This window comes from Narcine bancroftii, chromosome 1, assembly GCF_036971445.1.
Source record: "Narcine bancroftii isolate sNarBan1 chromosome 1, sNarBan1.hap1, whole genome shotgun sequence".
NCBI classification, from domain to species: Eukaryota; Metazoa; Chordata; class Chondrichthyes; order Torpediniformes; family Narcinidae; genus Narcine; species Narcine bancroftii.
This window is the reverse complement of record NC_091469.1, coordinates 267683972-267705916: the sequence shown is the minus strand read 5'-3', so window position 1 is coordinate 267705916 and position 21945 is coordinate 267683972. Positions and strand designations below refer to the sequence as shown.

The following is a 21945-nucleotide window of genomic DNA, read 5'->3' as shown; positions in this document are numbered from 1 at the left end:
AATGATGTTTGTGTTCAGCTTGAAGTCGTCTCTCACAATCCCCAATTTTATTTCAGGATGCAAACCTAAAATTAATTGTTGTTGAGTACAGTAGTTCATCAGTTCTCAGCCATATTTTAGATATCTATTGGAGATGTATCATGCAATGTATATGAAAAATATGATTATGTACAGTGTATTTTTTTCATTGGCATGAAATAATAATTGTATTGTGCATTTTCTGGTGGCTTTGTGTTAAAAGTAAGAGAATGAGGTGGTATAGTTGGCGTAGCAGATAGGGCAATGCTATTACAGCACCAGCGATCAGGGCTGGCATTTGAATCCTACGCTGTCTGTAAGGAATTTGCATGTTCTTCCTTTGTCTGCATGGGTTTTCCCCAGCTTCCTCCCATCATTCAAAGCAAACTGAGGGTTGCAGGTTAATTGGATGTAATTGGGTGACATGGGCTCGTGGACCAAAGTGGCTTGTTATCGTGCTGCATGTCTAAAAAATAAAGTACCACAAAGTAGGAAATGCACAAATAGTGGGACTCAGGAGCTCCAGATGGGTTTATTGGTATTCTTTGGCTTGTTAACTCAAAAAAAAGACCAAGCGCAAGGAATTGTTTACCTTGGATGCTCTCTTCTTTCTTTTTGCTTTTCTTCCTCCACTCAGCTTGACAACTGCAGCGTGTGGTCTACAATATTCCTTGTGGCAGCATGACACTCCTTGTAGGTTAGCTGCATTTATGTGTATGATTGAAGAGCAGAGTCAGATCATCAATAATTTTTTTTTCTTTCTCGTAGTTTCCCAGATTTTGACCTGCATTGGTTGGACAAGTGCAGGTATTGCATTGGGTTATTGTAAAATGAAGAATAATCAAGATTACTAAAATTATTGCAGTCATACAATGCTTATTGAGGAAGAAGAATCTCTTTGGTCAATGAAAACCATCACAAGAGGCATACCCTATGCAAAGTCCCATTGCATCAAGGGAGGCTTTGGATTATTTGAACAGCACAAACCATTCGCTTTGTGATTGCTTGTGTTTGGTCAGAGGGAATATGATTAAACTGTTTTTCATGTATAAAGAATATTATTAGTGCTGGTTCACTATCTGTAGGATATTGCTTCGAATCTCCAACAGTAGCAGAGAAGGAGTCAAATACACAAGAATTATTGAACCTATTGGGCATTCACATTCAAATTTGGCTGCAGCTGTTAGGAAATTTCAGTCATGACCTTTTTGCAAAACAAAGACTTAATGTATAATTGTCTATAATGAAGCTGAGAAAAGATTTCTCGTTAAACATTTCTATGTATACAATCTGTTGCACTGAGCCCTGTTTGACTTCCTCCTCTTTCTTCCCCTCATAATGACCTAACTTTATTCTCCAATTTATATTCAACCATTGGAAGAAGAAAACCTGCATATCTGCAAGCAATTTGTTTCAGTATCTCTACCTTTCTTTCAAAATATTTTTTATTAGTTTCAAAATATAAAGTAAGATGCATGTACAAAACAATTATGGAATAAATAATATCAAGAACTTCAAATTCCTGGGTGTCAACATCTCCAAGGATCCATCTTGGAGCCTTCATGTTAATGCAATCATAAAGAAGGCTCACCAGTGGCTAACTTTGTGAGGTGTCTGAGGAGATTCAGTATGTTACCGAAGACTCTCGTGGAGACCACTCTGGCTGGTTGCATCACTGCCTGGTATGGACAAGAACCCAGGGTGTGAAACCTCTCAGGACAAGAATAAACTCCAAAGGGTTGTTAACTCGGCCTGTGACATAACAGGCACCAGACTTCACTCCATCGAGAACATCTACATGAGTCAGTGCCTTAAAAAAAGCAGCCCGTATCCTCAATATCCTGTATCCACTTAGGCAATGCCCTCTTCACTCTGCTCCCATCAGGAAAAAGGTATAGGGGCCTAAAGACAAGCACTCAATGGCACAAGGACAACTTCTTCCCCACTGCCATCAGATTCCTGGATAATCAATGAACCAAAGGCACTGCCTTACTTTTCATACACTATTATTTTTATATTTTTTTAATAGTAATGTTGCAAGATGAATGTTTGCACTCAGATGCTGGCGCAAAATACAAAATTTCATGACTTGTTCATGACAGTAAATTCTGATTCTGAATAACAAATTATAAATTTAATAACTTATCAAGCTATAAAGCATATATAACCGTAATTCAAAATTATAGCAAAGAGGAAAAAAAAAGATTTTTCCACTTACAGCATGATTCTAAACCCTATTCCCTAGCCCAAAGGGTACAACTCAAGAAAGTATGTACTTTGTTTATCAAATAAAATGGCAAATATTAAAAAAAATTAAAATTATGTCTGGAGATTATGAGATGGTCCCCACAACATTTGAAACTTTATTTTTTTAATTTTTAATTAATTGAATAAAAATTTAAATAGGATATACTGTCCCTGAGCCATTAAGCATGAGTTGGTGGGGTAGCATCCTTCCATCTAAACCAGTGGTTTTCAAACTGCCCCCCTAAACTCACATTCCACCTTAAGCCATCCCTATGCTAGAAGTGCTCTATGGGATGCCTTAAGGTAGTATGTGAGTGGGAAGGGAAGGTTGAAAACCTCTGGTATAGACCTAATTGCTTTTTTTTAATTTTTATTTTTCACACCATAAATCACATTAGCCATGATATACACTATTTCTTTTTCACACATATACAGTGACTTTTTCTCCCCCCCCCCTTTCCTCCCAAACCACCCCCCCACCCCCCCCTCTCATCCATTTTAGGTATACAATCTAGGTTGCATTAAGCCAGTCAGACAATGTTGTCATTCAACAAAATTACACCAGAAATTCTACTGAGTCCACTCTTTTCTTTCCTTCTCCTTCCATCAACTTAGGTAATGTTTGTCCCCAGTAGGTTTTCGCTATTGTATTTAATGTAAGGCTCCTATACTTGTTCGAATATTTCAATATTATTTTTTAACCTATATGTTATTTTTTCTAATGGAATACATTTATTCATTTAAATTTAGTAGTTTCTTCCTTTTAATTTGGTTATGTATTCCATTAATATTTAAAGACATATAGTTCAGCGTAGCCCTTTTATATTTTGTTTATCTTCTCTTTCCGTTTTTCCCTCATTACCTTTCCTCCTTTTCCATTTCTGTTTTCTTATTTTCAACTCTTTATAAGACAACATTCCTACAACATCCAACATTTTCCTTATTCTCCTATTTCTATCTTATTTATCCCCAATCTCCCCTTCACCTCCTGAGTTGTCCTTTATCCCTTGTCGGACAACCATATCTCCCCTCTCCATTTGGATTTGCGAATCCACTCGCAAGCGTCAACTGATTTTGCAGTGACCGCTATTTCCCCCCTCCCCGCCTCCCCTAGAAAAGATTTCACTTTTCATATGTCACAAAGGTCACTCTTTTAATTCCCTCCTTATTCTCTCTAATCCATTACCTTCCCTTATTAATTCTTGTCTATACTATCTATATTTTCCTCTAAGTACAGATACATTCATGTATGCTCATTGTCTCTATTCACTCTTATACCTCTTTACCCGCATACATATCAATCGTGATCATTTTTACCCTCATTACCCGTCTTCATCCCTCAGTCTATTTTTGTCTTTACCCACATACATATCAATCGTGATCATTTTAACTCTCATTACCCGTCTTCCTCCCTCAGTCTATTTTTGTAATTGTTCTGCAAATTTTCGTGCTTCTTCTGGATCCGAGAATAGTCTGTTTTGTTGTCCTGGAATAAATATTTTCAATACCGCTGGATGCTTTAGTATAAATTTATACCCTTTCTTCCATAAAATCGCCTTTGCTGTATTGAACTCTTTTCTCTTCTTTAGGAGTTCAAAACTTATATCTGGATAAATGAAGATTTTTTGCCCTTTATACTCCAGTGGTTTGTTGCCCTCTCTTACTTTTTCCATTGTCTTCTCCAGTACCTTTTCTCTTGTAGTATATCTTAGGAATTTTACTACAATAGATCTTGGTTTTTGTTGTGGTTGTGGTTTAGAGGCCAATACTCTATGTGCCCTTTCTATTTCCATTTCTTGCTGTAGTTCTGGACATCCTAGGGTCTTAGGGATCCACTCTTTTATAAACTCCCTCATATTCTTGCCTTCTTCATCTTCCTTAAGGCCCACTATCTTTATGTTATTTCTTCTGTTATGGTTTTCCATTGTATCTATTTTTTGAGCTAGTAGTTCTTGTGTCTCTTTAGTTTTTTTATTAGATTTCTCCAATTTCTTTTTTAAGTCTTCTACCTCCATTTCTGCTGCTACTGCCCGCTCTTCCATCTTGTCCATTTTCTTTCCCATTTCTGTTAAGGTCATCTCCATTTTATTTATTTTCTCTTCTGTGTTGTTTATTCTTTTTCTTAAATCCTTAAATTCCTGTGTTTGCCATTCTTTAAATGACTCCATGTATCCTTTAATAAGAGCAAGTATATCCTTTACCTTGCCTTTCTTTTCTTCTTCTATTTCCCTGTACTCTTCCTCTTCTTCTTCCTCTGGGTTGACCATCTGTTGTTTCTTTGGTGCCCTTTCCTCCTCTTCTTTCTTGTTTCTATTGTCTTCTGTGGTCTCTTCTTGCTGCAGGTGTTCTGCAGCTGTCGTTGCCGGCTGTGGAGATCGACTCCCCAGCTGGTCCCCCCTCCCGTCGGTGTGTTCTTTTTCATGCGCATCGCGCATACGCGAAGTATCGCGCATGCGCGGTTGCGCACTTTTACTCGGCTCTGCGAGCCATTTTTGTAGTCCATTATTTACCGACCTGAGGGAGCGGGTTTCTCACTCCGCAGCGGGCCTCTTCGGACAGGTAAGGCCTTCACCTTTTTCCTCCTTTGTCTTCTCTTCCTCTCTTCTTACCGTTGCTTTCAATTTTTCTTTTTTTGTCGCCATCTTCTTTCCACCTTTATACTCACTTTTCTGTAACTTTTATTTCTGTGCCTTTGTGTTTTCTTTTGTTTTTCCCGACTTTTCTGGAGAGGGCTGGAGTTCACCGTCCGGCCACTACTCCATCACGTGACTCCTCGACCTAATTGTTAATGAAATATTTTGCTTGAGAAAAATTGTCATTGGCCTATTTCCTATTGATATAACGAGTCAAATGTACCTAATTGGCTCATTGAGTGGACGGTTACGAAACTGTGCACATAACGAGTAATTAGGTATGATTAAAACAGTGGTTTTCAAACTTTTTCTTTCAAAGTATACATTGCTTTGGAAGTGTGCATACACACGGAAGAGACGTGATGGAGTAGTGGCTGGACGGTGAACTCCAGCCCTCTCCAGAAAAGTCGGGAAAAACAAGAGAAAATACAAAGGCACAGAAATACAAGTTAAAGAAAAGTGAGTATAAAGGTGGAAAGAAGATGGAGACAAAAGGAGAAAAATCAAAATCAACGGAAAGAAGAGAGGAAGAGAAGACAACGGAGGAAAAAGGTGAAGGCATTACCTGTCCGAAGAGTCCCGCTGTGGAGAGAGGAGCCCACTACCTCAGGTCGGTAGAAAAAGAACTACAACAGTGGCTCACAGAGCCGAGTAAAAGTGCGCAACCGCGCATGCGCGACTCCTCGCGTATGCGCGATGCGCATGAAAAAAAACACACCGACGGGAGGGGGGACCAGCTGGGGAGTCGATCTCCACAGCCGGCAACGACAGCTGCAGAACACCTGCAGCAAGAAGAGACCACAGAAGACAATGGAAACAAGAAAGAGGAGGAAAGGGCATCAAAGAAACAGCAGATGGCTAACCCAGAGGAAGAAGAAGAGGAAGAATACAGTGAAATAGATAAAGGGAAAGGCAAGGTAAAGGATATACTTGCTCTTGTTAGAGGATACATGGAGTCATTTAAAGAATGGCAAACACAGGAATTCAATGATTTAAGAAGAAGAATAAACAACACAGAAAAGAAAATAAATAAAATGGATATGACCTTAACAGAAATGGGGAAAAAAATGGACAAGATGGAAGAACGGGCAATAGCAGCAGAAATGGAGGTAGAAGACTTAAAAAAGAAATTGGAGGAACCTAATAAAAAAACTAAAGAGACACAAGAATTACTAGCCCAAAAAATAGATATAATGGAAAATTATAACAGAAGAAATAACATAAAGATAGTGGGCCTTAGGGAAGATGAAGAAGGCAAGAATATGAGGGAGTTTATAAAAGAATGGATCCCTAAGGCCCTAGGATGTCCAGAACTACAGCAAGAAATGGAAATAGAAAGGGCACATAGAGCATTGGCCCCTAAACCACAACCACAACAAAAACCAAGATCTATTTTAGTAAAATTCCTAAGATATACTACAAGAGAAAAGGTACTGGAGAAGACAATGGAAAAAGTAAGAGAGGTCAACAAACCACTGGAGTGTAAAGGGCAAAAAATCTTCATTTATCCAGATATAAGCTTTGAACTCCTAAAGAAGAGAAAAGAGTTTCAATACAGCAAAAGCGATTTTATGGAAGAAAGGATATAAATTTACACTGAAGCATCCTGCGGTATTGAAAATATTTATTCCAGGACAACAAAACAGACTGTTCTCGGATCCAGAAGAAGCACGAAAATTTGCAGAACAATTACAAAAATAGACTGAGGGATGAAGACGGGTAATGAGAGTAAAAATGATCACGATTGATATGTATGTGGGTAAAGACAAAAATAGACTGAGGGATGAAGACCGGTAATGAGGGTAAAAATGACCACGATTGATATGTATGCGGGTAAAGAGGTATAAGAGTGAATAGAGACAATGGGCATACGTGAAAGTATCTGTAATTAGAGGAAAACATAGATAGTATAGACAAGAATTAATAAGGGAAGGTAATGGAATAGAGAGAATAAGGAGGGAATTAAAAGAGTGACCTTTGTGACATATGAAAAGTGAAATCTTTTCTGGGGGGGGCTGGGTGGGGGAAAAGAGCGGTCACTGCAAAATCAGTTGACGCTTGCGAGTGGATTCGCAAATCCAAATGGAGAGGGGAGATGTGGTTGTCCGACAAGGGATAAAGGACAACTCAGGAGGGGAAGGGGAGATTGGGGATAAAGAAGATAGAAATAGGAGAATAAGGAAAATGTTGGATGTTGTAGGAATGTTGTCTGGTAAAGAGTTGAAAATAAGAAAACAGAAATGGAAAAGGAGGAAAGGTAATGATGGAAAAACGGAAAGAGAAGATAAACAAAATATAAAATGGCTACGCTGAACTATATGACTTTAAATATTAATGGAATACATAACCAAATTAAAAGGAAGAAACTACTAAATTTACTGAAAATGGAAAAAATAGATATAGCATTTGTCCAAGAAACACACTTAACTGAATTGGAGCACAAGAAATTAAAGAGAGATTGGGTAGGACATGTAACAGCAGCATCGTATAATTCAAAAGCAAGAGGAGTGGCTATATTAATTAGCAAAAATGTGCCATTTAAATTAGAAGAGGAAATAATAGATCCAGCAGGGAGATATGTTATGATAAAATGTCAGATATATTCGGAGCTTTGGAATCTACTTAATATATATTCACCTAACGAAGAAGATCAAAAGTTTATGCAAGATATCTTTTTGAAGGTAGCTAATACGCAAGGGAACATACGAATAGGAGGGGATTTCAATCTGAATTTGGATCCAAATATGGATAAAACGGGGAAAAAAATTAACAGGAAGAACAAAGTAACCAAATTTATAATTAAATCAATGCAAGAAATGAAACTTGTGGACATATGGAGGAAACAAAACCCAAAAGAAAAGGAATACTCATACTACTCGACTAGACATAAAACAGACTCAAGAATAGACCTATTTTTGTTATCAGCTAGTATGCAGGATAGAGTAAGAAAAACAGAATATAAAGCGAGAATGCTATCGGACCATTCACCCTTAATACTGACAGTAAAGCTAGAGGACATCCCTCCAAGAATGTATAGATGGAGATTAAACCCCATGCTACTTAAAAGACAGGATTTTAGAGAATTTATTGAAAAACAATTAAAAATGTACTTTGAAGTAAATACGGAATCAGTGGAAGATAAGTTTATACTATGGGACACAATGAAAGCATTCATTAGAGGACAAATAATAAGTTATGCAACCAAGATGAAGAAGGACTATAATCAGGAAACAGAGCAGTTGGAAAGGGAAATAATAAACATAGAAAAAAAATTAGCAATAAAGGAAGATACAACCAAAAGAAGAGAATTGGCGGATAAAAAAATAAAATATGAAACATTACAAACATATAAGGTGGAGAAGAATATAATGAAGACAAAACAGAAATATTATGAACTAGGTGAAAAAACACACAAAATCTTAGCATGGCAGCTTAAGACAGAGCAAACTAAGAAAATGGTATTGGCAACAAGGAAAAAAGACAAACAAATTACATATAATCCAAAAGAAATTAAGGAAAACTTCAGAGAATTCTATGAACAATTATACCAAACTGAAAATGAAGGGAAAGAAGGGAAAATAGATGAATTTTTGACTAAAATTGAACTACCAAAACTACAAATAGAGGAACAAAATAAATTAACAGAACCATTTGGAACAGTAGAAATACAAGAGATAATAAAAAATTTACCAAATAATAAGACACCAGGAGAGGATGGACTCCCAATAGAATTCTACAAAACATTTAAAGATCTAATAATACCGCCCCTCCTGGATGTAATCAACCAGATTGATGAGACACAAAACTTACCAGATTCATGTAAAACAGCAATAATTACAGTGATACTAAAACAAGGGAAAGATCCACTCTCACCAGCGTCATATAGACCAATATCTCTGCTAAACACAGATTATAAGATAATAGCTAAACTATTAGCAAACAGATTAGCAGAACAGGTACCGAAAATGGTAAATTTAGACCAAACTGGATTTATCAAAAAAAGACGCACAACAGACAATATTTGTAAATTTATTAACTTAATTCATGCAGTAGAAGGAAATAAAGCACCGGCAGTAGCAGTTGCTTTAGACGCAGAGAAGGCCTTCGACAGAGTAGAATGGAATTACTTGTTCAAAGTATTGCAAAAATTCAGTTTACCGGAGAAGTATATTAATTGGATTAAAGCATTATATAAGGGACCGTTAGCGAAAGTGACAGTAAATGGACATGTATCAAAGCAATTTAACTTAAGCAGGTCAACGCGGCAGGGATGCCCACTATCACCATTATTGTTTGCGCTAGCTATAGAACCACTAGCAGAATCGATAAGAATAGATAATAATATAAAAGGAATAAAAATAAAAGACAGGGAATATAAAATCAGTCTATTTGCGGATGATGTGATAGTGTACTTAACAGAACCAGAACTATCAATAAAAGAACTATATAAGAAATTGAAGGAATATGGAGAAGTGTCGGGATACAAGATAAATGTAAATAAAAGTGAAGCAATGCCTATGAATAACGCGGATTTCTCAAAATTTAAGGAGGAATCCCCATTCAGATGGCAAATGCAGGCAATAAGATACCTAGGTGTACAAATAAACAAAAATCTAGGCCAATTATATAAACTCAATTACAATCAACTAATGAAAAAATTACAGGACGATTTAGAGCATTGGAAAGAGCTACCACTAACACTGATAGGAAGGATAAACTGTATTAAAATGAACATTTTTCCAAGGATACTATACTTATTTCAGGCATTGCCAATACAACTGACAGAAAAATTCTTCAAAGAGTTAAAGAAAATAATAAGGAGATTTTTATGGAGAGGGGGGAAACCGAGGATAGCATTAGATAAATTAACAGAATGGTATAAACAAGGAGGCTTACAATTGCCAAACTTCAAAAATTATTATACAGCCGCACAATTAAGGTACCTATCAGATTTTTATCAAACAAGGGAAAAACCAGACTGGACGAGACTAGAATTAGATAAAATAGGGGAAAAGATACCTGAACACATATTATATAAATGGGACGAAAAATTGGTACAACATAGAACTTCTCCAGTATTACACCATCTCCTCAATATATGGAAGAAGATTCATGTAGAAAGAAATAAAACAAATTATCAAATACCAAAACTAATATTGACGCAAAATAAGCTACTCCCTTTTACAATAGACAACCTTTCCTTTAGAAAATGGGAAAAAAAAGGGATTAAAAGAATAGAAAATTGTTTTTCAGGAAGTAGATTCTTATCCTTTGAACAAATGAGAGATAAGTACAATATAACTGGAGATACAGCGCTGGCATATTACCAACTGAGATCCTACTTGAAAGATAAATTAGGAAGCAATTTGAGTTTACCAGAGGGAAGTAACCTTGAATATGTGATTACAGATACAATGTTAATCAAAAGATTTATAACAAATATGTATATTAAAATGCAAGAAAAGGAGAATGAGGAAACAAATGGTAAAACTAAACAAAAATGGGAACAAGATTTAAATATAAAGATAAAAAAGGAAACATGGGAGAAATTATGCTCTGGAACGATGAGAAATACAATAAATACGAGGCTGCGTATGATACAATATAATTGGTTACACAGACTATACATTACACCGCAAAAGTTAAATAAATGGGACCCAACAGTATCTGATAGATGTTTTCGATGTAAAAAAGAAAGGGGAACAACAATTCATGCAATCTGGACATGTGAGAGAGTAGAAAAATTTTGGGATGATCTCAATCAGATCAAATAAAATAACAGAAAACAATATACCAAAGAATCCAGAAATCTTTCTCCTAAGTAACATAAAAAATAAAGAATTTGGAATTGACTTGGAAGATGCACAAAAAAGATTTGTTAAGATAGCCCTAGCCGTAGCAAAAAAATGTATTATGTCAACCTGGAAATTGGAAGATAATTTGAAAATACAACAATGGTATATAGAAATGAATAAATGTATTCCATTGGAAAAAAATAACATATAGTTTAAGAAATAATATTGAAATATTCGAACAAGTATGGGAGCCTTACATTAAATCCAATAGCGAAAACCTACCGGGAACAAACATTACCTAAGTTGATGGAAGGAGAAGAAAAGAAAAGAATGGACTCAGTAGAATTTCTGGTGTATTTTTGTTGAATTCCAACATTGTCTGACTGAATTAATGCAACCTAGATTGTATACCTAAAATGGATGAGAGGGGGCTGGTGGGGGGGTGGCTTGGGAGGAGGGAGGGGGGGGGGAGAAAAAGTCACTGTAAATGTGTGAAAAAGAAAAAGTGTATATCATGGCTATTGTGATTTATGGTGTGAAAAAATAAAAACATTTAAAAAAAAAAGGAAGTGTGCATACACCTCTTAATTTAAGAAGATAAATAGCAATATGCACAGTCCAAGTTGACTAGTGCAACCTCTTTTGATGTTGCCTTCAATCAGATTTGGAAAATGAAACAGCAAATTTAATTTAGATTTTTCACCGCTATATTATGTTGGATTATGTGGTCGCATTCATTCAAACGTGATTACAGCTGTGCTTTGTAAGGGTGGTAGTCTTGGGCTTCTTGCCACCTTTTGAGGAAGCTTCTGTGGGGTCTTCTTCCAAAATATATTGTACAAGTCAAACTGCCCCAGAATAGAAGGTTATAAACAATTTTCAGCGATGTACAGCTATGCAGTAATAATGTTCCCTTTCCCTGAGGGGTAACCTGATACTTGACTGACTTTTTGAACCCTAATTATTGAAGAATTTGAAGTTCAAACTCACCCTTCCGCTTTAGAGGTTTCCCAGGCTATTTTCGTCATCAAGATTTAAATTTCAGCAGGCATTTGATGTGGAGATTCAGAAATTCACCTGCAAACTGCTAAACCTGTTCCTCCTCCCTGTACAGATGAATTGAAATGAAAATTTAATGCTTTCACTCATGTCACATTTTTCATGATCCAAGTGCATCTTAAAGTGCTTTACGTCAAGAAAATTACAATTGAAGCGAAGTTACCCTTGTGATATTGGGAAAGAGGTAGATGTGTGTTGCACTAGTAACAGTCACTTTATTAATTGTTTTTAAGAAAAATTTTAAGAAAATGATAATGTGAACATATAAGTTAATTGTTGGAATAGGCACTTGGCCTTTTGAATGTCTTGCCTTTTAATAAAATCTTGTTAGATCAACTTTCAATTCTTATTAATCCATTTACTGCTGCTTTATAAACACACAATGATCAGCGTGTACAGAGCCGTTGTCATACCCACGCTCCTGTTCGGCTCTGAATCATGGGTCCCCTACCAGCATCACCTACGGCTCCTAGAATGCTTCCATCAGTGCTGTCTCTGCTCCATCCTCAACATTCATTGGAATGACTTCATCACCAACATCGAAGTACTCGAGCTGGCAGAGTCCGCAAGCATCGAATCCATACTGCTGAAGACCCAACTGCACTAGGTGGGTCGCATCTCCAGAATGGAGGACCATCGCCTTCCCAAGATCGTGTTCTACGGTGAGCTCTCCACTGGCCACCAAGACAGAGGTGCACCAAAGAAGAGGTACAAGGACTGCTTAAAGAAATCTCTTGGTGCCTGCCACATTGACCACCGCCAGTGGGCTGATATCGCCTCCAACCGTGAATCTTGGTGCCTCACAGTTTGGCGGGCAGCAACCTCCTTTGAAGAAGACCGCAGAGCCCACTTCACTGACAAAAGACAAAGGAGGAAAAACCCAACACCCAACCCCAACCAACCAATTTTCCCTTAACCGTTGCAACCGTGCCTGCCTGTCCCGCATCGGACTTGTCAGTCACCAACAAGCCTGCAGCAGACGTGGACATACCCCTCCATAAATCTTCGTCCGCGAAGCCAAGCCAAAGAAGAAGAAAAGAAATAAACATTTTAAAGAAATGAGCTTCTATTGTCTTTTGAGGAAGATTAAAGATTCACAACTCTCTGAATGAAATGTTTTGCCTTATCTCTGTCTTAAATGGGCAATCCTTTTTAAAATTGTGATTCCCCAGTCTTAGACCCTCTCACAAATCAAAACAACCTCTTCTCAGTCACCCTGTCAAGATATCTGAAGTTTCAATTAAGTCACCTCTCACTCTTCTAAATTTCAGCAGATGTAAGCCTCATCTGCCACATCTTTCCTTATAACTTGCCTATTTCAGGAAGTAGCAGAGAACATCTTTTCTGAGCTGCTTTTAATTTACTAACTTATTCTCTTAAATAAGGAGACCAATACTTTGAACAGTAGTTCGGACATGGTGTCACTGCCGGCAAACAAGAAATACTGAAGATGCTGGAAAACTGGAGCAACACAAAATATGCTGGAGGAACTCAATGGGTTGGGCAGCATCCATGGAAGAAAATAGATTGTCAGTGTTTCGGGCTGTAACCCTTCACCAGGAATGAGTTCCTGTAGCATTTTGTATGTTCCTCCACGGTCTCAATGACACCCGATATAAATGAAGCATGATCTTTGTACTCTGTTGTTTCCCCTTGTAATAATGATATGCTTTTAGTTCTCCTAACTATGTGCTAGTCTTTTGCAAACCATCTACTATGACACACAGATATTCTGCTCTGCAGTCTCTCAACAAAATTTTGCTAATATGCCTCTTTTACATTTTTCCTGGTCAAATGTACAATTTCATACATTGTGCTCAGCAGCTAATTTTCTATCCATACCAATATGTTATCTCCCACATTGCATTTTCAATAACAACTGAGTTAGAACCATTTGCAATGCAGCTTTTGCAAATATTGCACATCTACCTGTTCAACACACATAGCTTCAACAAAAACTTCCAATTAATTGGGGGGAAAAAAAAATCACAACTTCCCTTTCATAAAACTGCATTGACTTTTCCTGATTTGAATCCGCTGAAGAAAAAGTATGTTTTTCATTTGCCACTTAAAAATGAGTGAAGAGAATTAGGTGAGACCACTTTGGGTCTGCAGAATTAGAGCACTAGAAAGCACAGACCCTCTGGCAAGGGCTGGCGAAAATGCTGAACTCATGATTTGTCAATGGACCCATATCTAATGTAGCACAGTACAACACACTCTACAGCACCAATTAAAGGCTAAGTTGGTGTGCAGGTCAGCGGTCACTCCATCCATAGAAGATGGTGCTTCATTTACTCAAAATTATATCTGTGGTGGTTTTTATTGATCTAGAGGGATACTAATAGTTTGCTCAATATATCAACTAGGGCAAAAATATACATACAAGAGGGAAAAAAACCTGCAGAGGTTGGAAATCTTGGAGGGAAAAAAACAAAATGCTGCAATTATTTACTAAGCTGCCAACTATTTACAAAATAAAATCAATATTGTGCAAAATTGAAGCAGCTTTCTGAATGGTAAAAACAGCAGAACCATTTTAATTGGGTGACAATGAATTTGTTGACCACAATTCTTTTAGATGGATTCAAATAAGTGCCAGTCAAAATAAGGGAGAATAATTCATTTTGAAAGTAATTACAATTTAGACTTGTATATTGCCTTTCATATCCTCTTTATGATGTTCCAGTTTGCTTTGGAGTCAATGAAATAATTTTAATCGGTCGTCACTGTGGTAATGTAGGAAGCCAGTAACCTACCTGTACATAGAATCAGCAGTATGATAATGACAAAAAAGAATGTTGCTCATGTGCTGTTTAACAGTGGTAACTTTTCTCTTTTCCTCAGAATTTTCCATGAGAACTTTTGGCTCCACTTCAGGGAACAGGCAGCATGGAACTGCTGGAAATTCCCTCTGTAACTGCCTGGGAGCTACTAAAGGGAAATGTGAAAGCATCAAACTATCTGAGTGTTGTACAGGGGTGATTTGCATTGTCTTTGAAAACCATGTGGAAGCCAAAGGGGAATACCAATTATCTTCAATTTCCCAAGACTTGGGGAATCTGTCCATCTAACTCATATGGATTAGCCTGACACCCGATCCGCAATGGAGAGGAACAGTTGCAAATATTACAACTTACAAAAATTGATTGTAAATATCAATTTGCCTCACATAGAACAGTACAGCACAGGAACATATCTGTGCCAAACATGACGCCCAACTTGAGCTAAAGTCATGCTACTTTGCTTTGGTATATATTCCTCTATTCCCTGCATGTTTATGAGTCTGTCTAGAAGCCTTTTTAAATGCTACTGTACTATTGTATCTCCTATCAGCCATTTCCAATTAGTATTCGGTTTAATTCCCAGTGCATTTGAATGGAGATTCCTGATCTGAGAGGAGGAAGAATGTATTTGCGCTCATTTTTAATGTTATAAATTAATCACAGCTATAAATGCAATTAAGATGAGGGGAGGTGAACATGTTTTTTTTTAAATGTGTCTAGATCATTCAGTTTTATACTGGAGTTGTGCCTTGGAATTTCTAGCTCTTGTATTTCAAAGGAGCCATTAACAGAGTGAAACCTCCCAAGCCTCCCCACAGAAGCTTTGCCATCTAATCACAATGAGAGATATTGTTCAGGTGATCAAATTTAAGGTCAAATTCATAACTTTTAAGGAGCCATCTTTTTTTTTTTAAAGTACAATGGAGAGACAGAATGAATTAGAAAATAAATAATGGACAAAAAGCCTTGTGCATTTGAAGGAAAACTAGTCAATAGTTGAGAAAAGGAAGCCAGAAATTGATTTATAAATTGATGCACCATCAACAACTCCAAAAGACTAGAAGTTACATAAAACTGATAGGCTTTTTTAGCAATAAAACGGAGGCAGGTCCATGCTGGTCAACTGTCCTGAACTGGGAAGGAGTCACAGGTACAATCAGCCAAAGGGGCATGTCTAGACAATTAAATATACATAGAATGGTTTACCACATTCATCCCTTGTTTTAGAAAGAGTGAAGTGAATTAGGTGTTAATACAAATTAAGTCTTTCATGTGGTCTGGTCTGCCGCTGAGACTGTCATAGTACCAGCTATAGCTGTGGTGTAGCTGTTGAGATCTGGACAGTCTGGAATGCCTGTATGTTGTTATCAGCATCGGCTTGTTGGATGCCTGCTGATGAGTCTGGCATGCCATCCACTGGGGCTGGGGTACCACACAATGGCCCTGGTGCACCACGGGTAACGATAGGTGAAGCAACTGCGGGGTGATCAGTAATGGTCTTAGGAACCCCTGAGGGCACCAGGTTCCTAACAGAGGCCATGTCCTCATGCCCATCAGGGTATCCCACAAAGGCGTATTGGGGGTGGCATGAAGGAGATGGACCCTTTTGACCAGTGGGTCAGACTTATGGCTCCTCCCATGCTTCCAGAGTAAGACGAGCCCTAAGGAAGGAAAACTTTCTTTCGTGTGGTGTGGTTTTGGTGGCTGTACATAGGTGTGATCTGATTGAGTGGAGCACCTCTGCGAGGACATCTTGCCAGCGGGACACTGGAAGGCCTCTAGACTGCAGGGCTAGGAGGGTGGCCTTCCAGACAGCAGTGTTCTCCCTTTCCACCTGCCCATTCTCTCAGGGGTTGCAACTGATGATCCTGCTTGTGGTTATGCCTCTGGCCAGCAGGTACTGACACAGCTCGTCACTCATAAAAATGGATCCCTTGTCACTATGGGTATAGCAGGGGAACCCAAACAAGGTAAGGAGATTGCATAAGGGCTTGATGACTGTGGCAGTTGTCATGTCTGAGCAGGGGATGGAGAATTGGAAACGTGAGTACTCATCAATTGTGTTGAGGAAGTACACATTACAGTCAGAGGAGGGGAGAGGTCCATTGAATTCAATTCTCAGGTGTTCAAAAGGGTGGGTTGCCTTTATCAGGTGCACCCTGTCTGGTCGATAGAAATGCAGTTTGGACTCTGCACCGACTTGGCAGTTTCTGGTCATAGTTCTGATCTCAATGGAGTAAGGCAGATTCCAGGCTTTGATAAAGTGGAAGAACCTAGTGACCCCAGGGTAGCACAAGTCGTTGTTGAGGGCCTGCAATTGATCTTTTTGTTCACTGGCACATGTTTCATGGGATTAAACATCTGGAGGTTCATTGAGTTTTCCGGGCTGGTACAAGCTATCATAATTGTAGGTGGAAAGTTTAATTATCTTCCTCAATATCTTGTTTTTGATTTCACCTCGCTGCTGATTGTTGAACATGAAAACAACTGCATGTTGGTCAGTCAGCAAGGCATCCTTCTCAGCAGTGGAGTGTCGAATTTAGGGGCCCTGGAGGCTGTGGGAAAAGAATGCTATGGGTCTGCCCACCTGGTTAAGGGTGGAAGCCAGAGAAAAGTCAGACACATCGCTCTGCACCTGGAATGGGGTGGATTCATCCACACTGTGCATCGTGGCCTTGGCCATTACTGTCCTTTCAAGGTCTGACTTGATGCGGCTGAAGGTTACATACGCATCTGACATCAGGGGAAGGGAGGTAGATTGAAAGAGGGGGTGGACCTTGTCTGCATAATTGGGGATCATAACTGGGCATAATAGAAGAAGCCTGGACACCTTTTCAAGGCTTTGAGGCTGTGGGGAAGGGAGAGTTCCAAAAGCGGGCACATGTGATCAGGTTCAGGGTCAGGGCCAATGATCCGTCCTCCATGATGCAGCCTTATTGTGTGCAAGGTTAAGGAGTTTGGCGATCTGGAGGAATTTTTGGAGGTTTGCGTTATGATCCTGCAGGTCATGGGCTCAAATTGTGACGTCCAGATACAGGAGCATGGCCTGCAGCTCATATTGGTTTACCATTTGGTCCATCTCCCATTGGAAGACCAAGACCCCATTTGTGTTGCTGAAAGGAACCCTCAAGAAATGATAAAGGTGGCCATCTGGTTCAGGCGGATGGGAACTGGTGGCGTGCTGACTTTAGATCAATGGTGTATACCCAATATTGAGCAATTTGGTTTATCATATTGGATGTGTGTGGAAGAGGGTACACGTCCAGCTACGCAAATACGTTAATGGTCTGACTGTAGTCAATGACCGTCTTGTTTTTCTCCCCATTCTTCACCACCACTTAGGCTCTCCAGGGGCTTCAATGATTCTCTTATTGAGTAGCTGCTGCAAGCCCGACCTAATAAAGGCCTTGTCACCAGCACCGTATCACCTACTTTTTTTGGCAACATGTTTACAGTCAGGGGTGAGGTTAGTGAACAACGGTGAAGGGGTGGTCATGCTCAGTGGGCAATCTCTAGGTTACTGGCCAAAAATGGTGGGGGGTAGGGTCTGGGGGGGGTTGGTTTTTCTGTTGGAGTGTGCAGTGGGCAGTTGAAAAACTGCTGGTTACAGAGAGTTGGGGGGGGGGGGGAATAGGGCCCGTGGTACTTACTCCATTGTCACACTTTTAAGGTAGCATTGAAAGTTCAGCCTTTGTAGCACAACAGCGCAGAGCTGTGACATCACCAGGACTCTGACCCCACATGGTCAGAGTCACTACACAGTAGCCATGAACATCAGCTGTATGGGACTTTGAGGTCAGAGATACTTTGTGGCTTACTGGCCTTACTGTGAGGGAGTAACACCATTCTGTGTCTGGTGGATGAAGCTCTCTGTGCTCCCACTATTGAACAGGGAATTCACCTCATGGCTGTTTACCTGGATGTCCATCATCGATCTGGAGAGTTGGTGTGAGCTACCTTGATCCAGTGTGATGGAGGCCAGCAATGGATCACTGTCTGTAGATGCGGTGGAGGATTCGGTGTATGGTCCTAAGATGGTGGCGTCCAAGATGATAGCCCCACAGCTTGCATGTGGTTCTGCTGAGTTGGGGTGACTTGGACTTGCACACTTTAGCATAATGTCCTTTCTTCCCACAGTTAGATCAAACCACCTCTTTTGCCGAGCAGCATTTCCTCGAGTGCTTGTTCAGGTGACAGAAGTAGTGCTTTGGGTGCGCACGGAGTACAGCTGCCGTGGTTGGGTCGCTGGCAGGATGTGGCGACATTCTACAGGGTTGCAGCCATCCCACGCTCCAAGATTGTGGCACTTGGGGCAACCACGAGGCAGCTGCATTGTCAGCCGAGTAGGCTTTCATACTCTTGAGGGATACCTCTAGCATGCCTGCCAGTTCGACTGCCCTCTGCAAGTTTAGCTCACCTTGCTCCAACAGTCTCTGCCAAAGGTAAATGGACTTGATGCCCGCAACACAACCGTCTCTGATCAGGTCAACCGTGTTTGCCACGGCCGTCACAGCCTTGCAGTCACAGGCCCGTCTGAGAGCTCTCAGGACTCTGGAGGTACTCAGTGCTTGATTCCCCGGGTTGCTGTTTTCAAGAAGCCAGGAGGTGTCTCACGAAGACCTCGTTTACTTTCCTCCATTACTGTCCTTTCAGGTTGTCCAGCGCCTCTGAGTATGACTGATTATTGAATATCAGGGGCCTGACCCGGGAATGTAGTACCAGCAGCTTGTCATTTTGATCAAATGAAGGTAGATGATGCCTACAGGTACACTTCAAAGCAACACAGCAACATTTCAAAGCTGTAGGAAGCTTTCAGTGATTGTGGGTCGATTTCCAACTTCTCGATTTAGGATCTTCTCCATTATCAAAATTTATTGCTAATAAAATTGATGCACCATCAATAACTCCAAAAGACTAGAAGTTATGTAAAACTGATAGGCTTTTATTAGCAATAGAATGGAGGCAGGTCCAAGCTGGTCGACTGTCCTGAACTGGGAATGGGGTTGTGGGACTGTCACCTTTATTCAGGAGTCTGTGTGGAAGGAGCCACAGGTACAGTCAGCCAATGGGCGTGTCCAGATAGTTAAATATACATACAGTAGATTACCACATAAATAGAACTAGACAGGCCCTGGGAGTTGTAAGATTGGAAGCTTTCCAGAAAAGGGAAGATGTTAGAATGTAAAGGAATTTTTTAAAAGAGGCATTTTCTTCCTAGTCATGAGAGATGGCTAGCACATTGAAATAGTTTTCTACTTTTTCAGTTTTTGTAACTGAAAAGACAAGTGAAAGGTCAGGGTCTGTAATTTGCTTGGAGTAAAATCAAGCAAAGTCACCCATTCTGGTCAGCTGCTAAATCCCCTCTTAACTTGATATCTCCCCTGGTGAAAACCCCTTCAAAGAAGCAGGCTCCAATCGGACTGTAATCACCATAATACTTTGTGAAACATCGCTAGGCTGATCTGGCTGTCAAAGCTGTTAAATAGCTTGAGTGTTTGTTAATTTAATAATGTAACTATTAAAGTTTTCTATAGAACTATTATTTCAAAAAGAGGTGAAATATCCAGAGCACTTAAAGCATTCTTTGGCTTGGCTTCGCGGACGAAGATTTATGGAGGGGGTAAAAGTCCACGTCAGCTGCAGGCTTGTTTGTGGCTGACAAGTCCGATGCGGGACAGGCAGACACGGTTGCAGCGGCTGCAGGGGAAAAATGGTTGGTTGGGGTTGGGTGTTGGGTTTTTCCTCCTTTGCCTTTTGTCAGTGAGGTGGGCTCTGCGGTCTTCTTCAAAGGAGGTTGCTGCCCGCCAAACTGTGAGGCGCCAAGATGCACGGTTTGAGGCGATATCAGCCCACTGGCGGTGGTCAATGTGGCAGGCACCAAGAGATTTCTTTAGGCAGTCCTTGTACTTAAAGCATTAGATAATACTTAAAACATTTAAGTTAATTCTTTGGCTTGGCTTCGCGGACGAAGATTTATGGAGGGGGTAAAAAAGTCCACGTCAGCTGCAGGCTCGTTTGTGGCTGACCAGTCCGATGCGGGACAGGCAGACACGATTGCAGCGGTTGCAAGGGAAAATTGGTTGGTTGGGGTTGGGTGTTGGGTTTTTCCTCCTTTGCCTTTTGTCAGTGAGGTGGGCTCTGCGGTCTTCTTCAAAGGAGGCTGCTGCCCGCCAAACTGTGAGGCGCCAAGATGCACGGTTTGAGGCGTTATCAGCCCACTGGCGGTGGTCAATGTGGCAGGCACCAAGAGATTTCTTTAGGCAGTCCTTGTACCTTTTCTTTGGTGCACCTCTGTCACGGTGGCCAGTGGAGAGCTCGCCATATAATACGATCTTGGGAAGGCGATGGTCCTCCATTCTGGAGACGTGACCCATCCAGCGCAGCTGGATCTTCAGCAGCGTGGACTCGATGCTGTCGACCTCTGCCATCTCGAGTACCTCGACGTTAGGGGTGTGAGCGCTCCAATGGATGTTGAGGATGGAGCGGAGACAACGCTGGTGGAAGCGTTCTAGGAGCCGTAGGTGGTGCCGGTAGAGGACCCATGATTCGGAGCCGAACAGGAGTGTGGGTATGACAACGGCTCTGTATATGCTTATCTTTGTGAGGTATTTCAGTTGGTTGTTTTTCCAGACTCTTTTTAGTCTTCAAGGCGCTATTTGCCTTGGCGAGTCTGTTGTCTATCTCATTGTCGATCCTTGCATCTGATGAAATGGTGCAGCCGAGATAGGTAAACTGGTTGACCGTTTTGAGTTTTGTGTGCCCGATGGAGATGTGGGGGGGCTGGTAGTCATGGTGGGGAGCTGGCTGATGGAGGACCTCAGTTTTCTTCAGGCTGACTTCCAGGCCAAACATTTTGGCAGTTTCCGCAAAGCAGGACGTCAAGCGCTGAAGAGCTGGCTCTGAATGGGCAACTAAAGCGGCATCATCTGCAAAGAGTAGTTCACGGACAAGTTTCTCTTGTGTCTTGGTGTGAGCTTGCAGGCGCCTCAGATTGAAGAGGCTGCCATCCGTGCGGTACCGGATGTAAACAGCGTCTTCATTGTTGGGGTCTTTCATGGCTTGGTTCAGCATCATGCTGAAGAAGATTGAAAAGAGGGTTGGTGCGAGAACACAGCCTTGCTTCACGCCATTGGAGAAGGGTTCAGAGAGCTCATTGCTGTATCTGACCCGACCTTGTTGGTTTTCGTGCAGTTGGATAATCATGTTGAGGAACTTTGGGGGACATCCGATGCGCTCTAGTATTTGCCAAAGCCCTTTCCTGCTCATGGTGTCGAAGGCTTTGGTGAGGTCAACAAAGGTGATGTAGAGTCCTTTGTTTTGTTCTCTGCACTTTTCTTGGAGCTGTCTGAGGGCAAAGACCATGTCAGTGGTTCCTCTGTTTGCGCGAAAGCCACACTGTGATTCTGG

At 40.4% G+C, this 21945-nt stretch overlaps 1 long non-coding RNA gene across 2 annotated transcripts in view; it reads right to left on the bottom strand.

Annotated features, from left to right (window-relative positions):
• The window catches only part of LOC138743190 (uncharacterized), a 64512-nt gene that overhangs the window by 7605 nt on the left and 34962 nt on the right, over positions 1–21945 (bottom strand). For both annotated transcript variants that reach the window (XR_011344716.1, XR_011344719.1), the window contains exons 2-3: positions 11684–11799; positions 611–802 (exon numbers count right to left, since the gene is read on the bottom strand). This is a non-coding gene — a long non-coding RNA (uncharacterized lncRNA). The remainder of the gene's footprint in view (positions 1–610; positions 803–11683; positions 11800–21945) is intronic.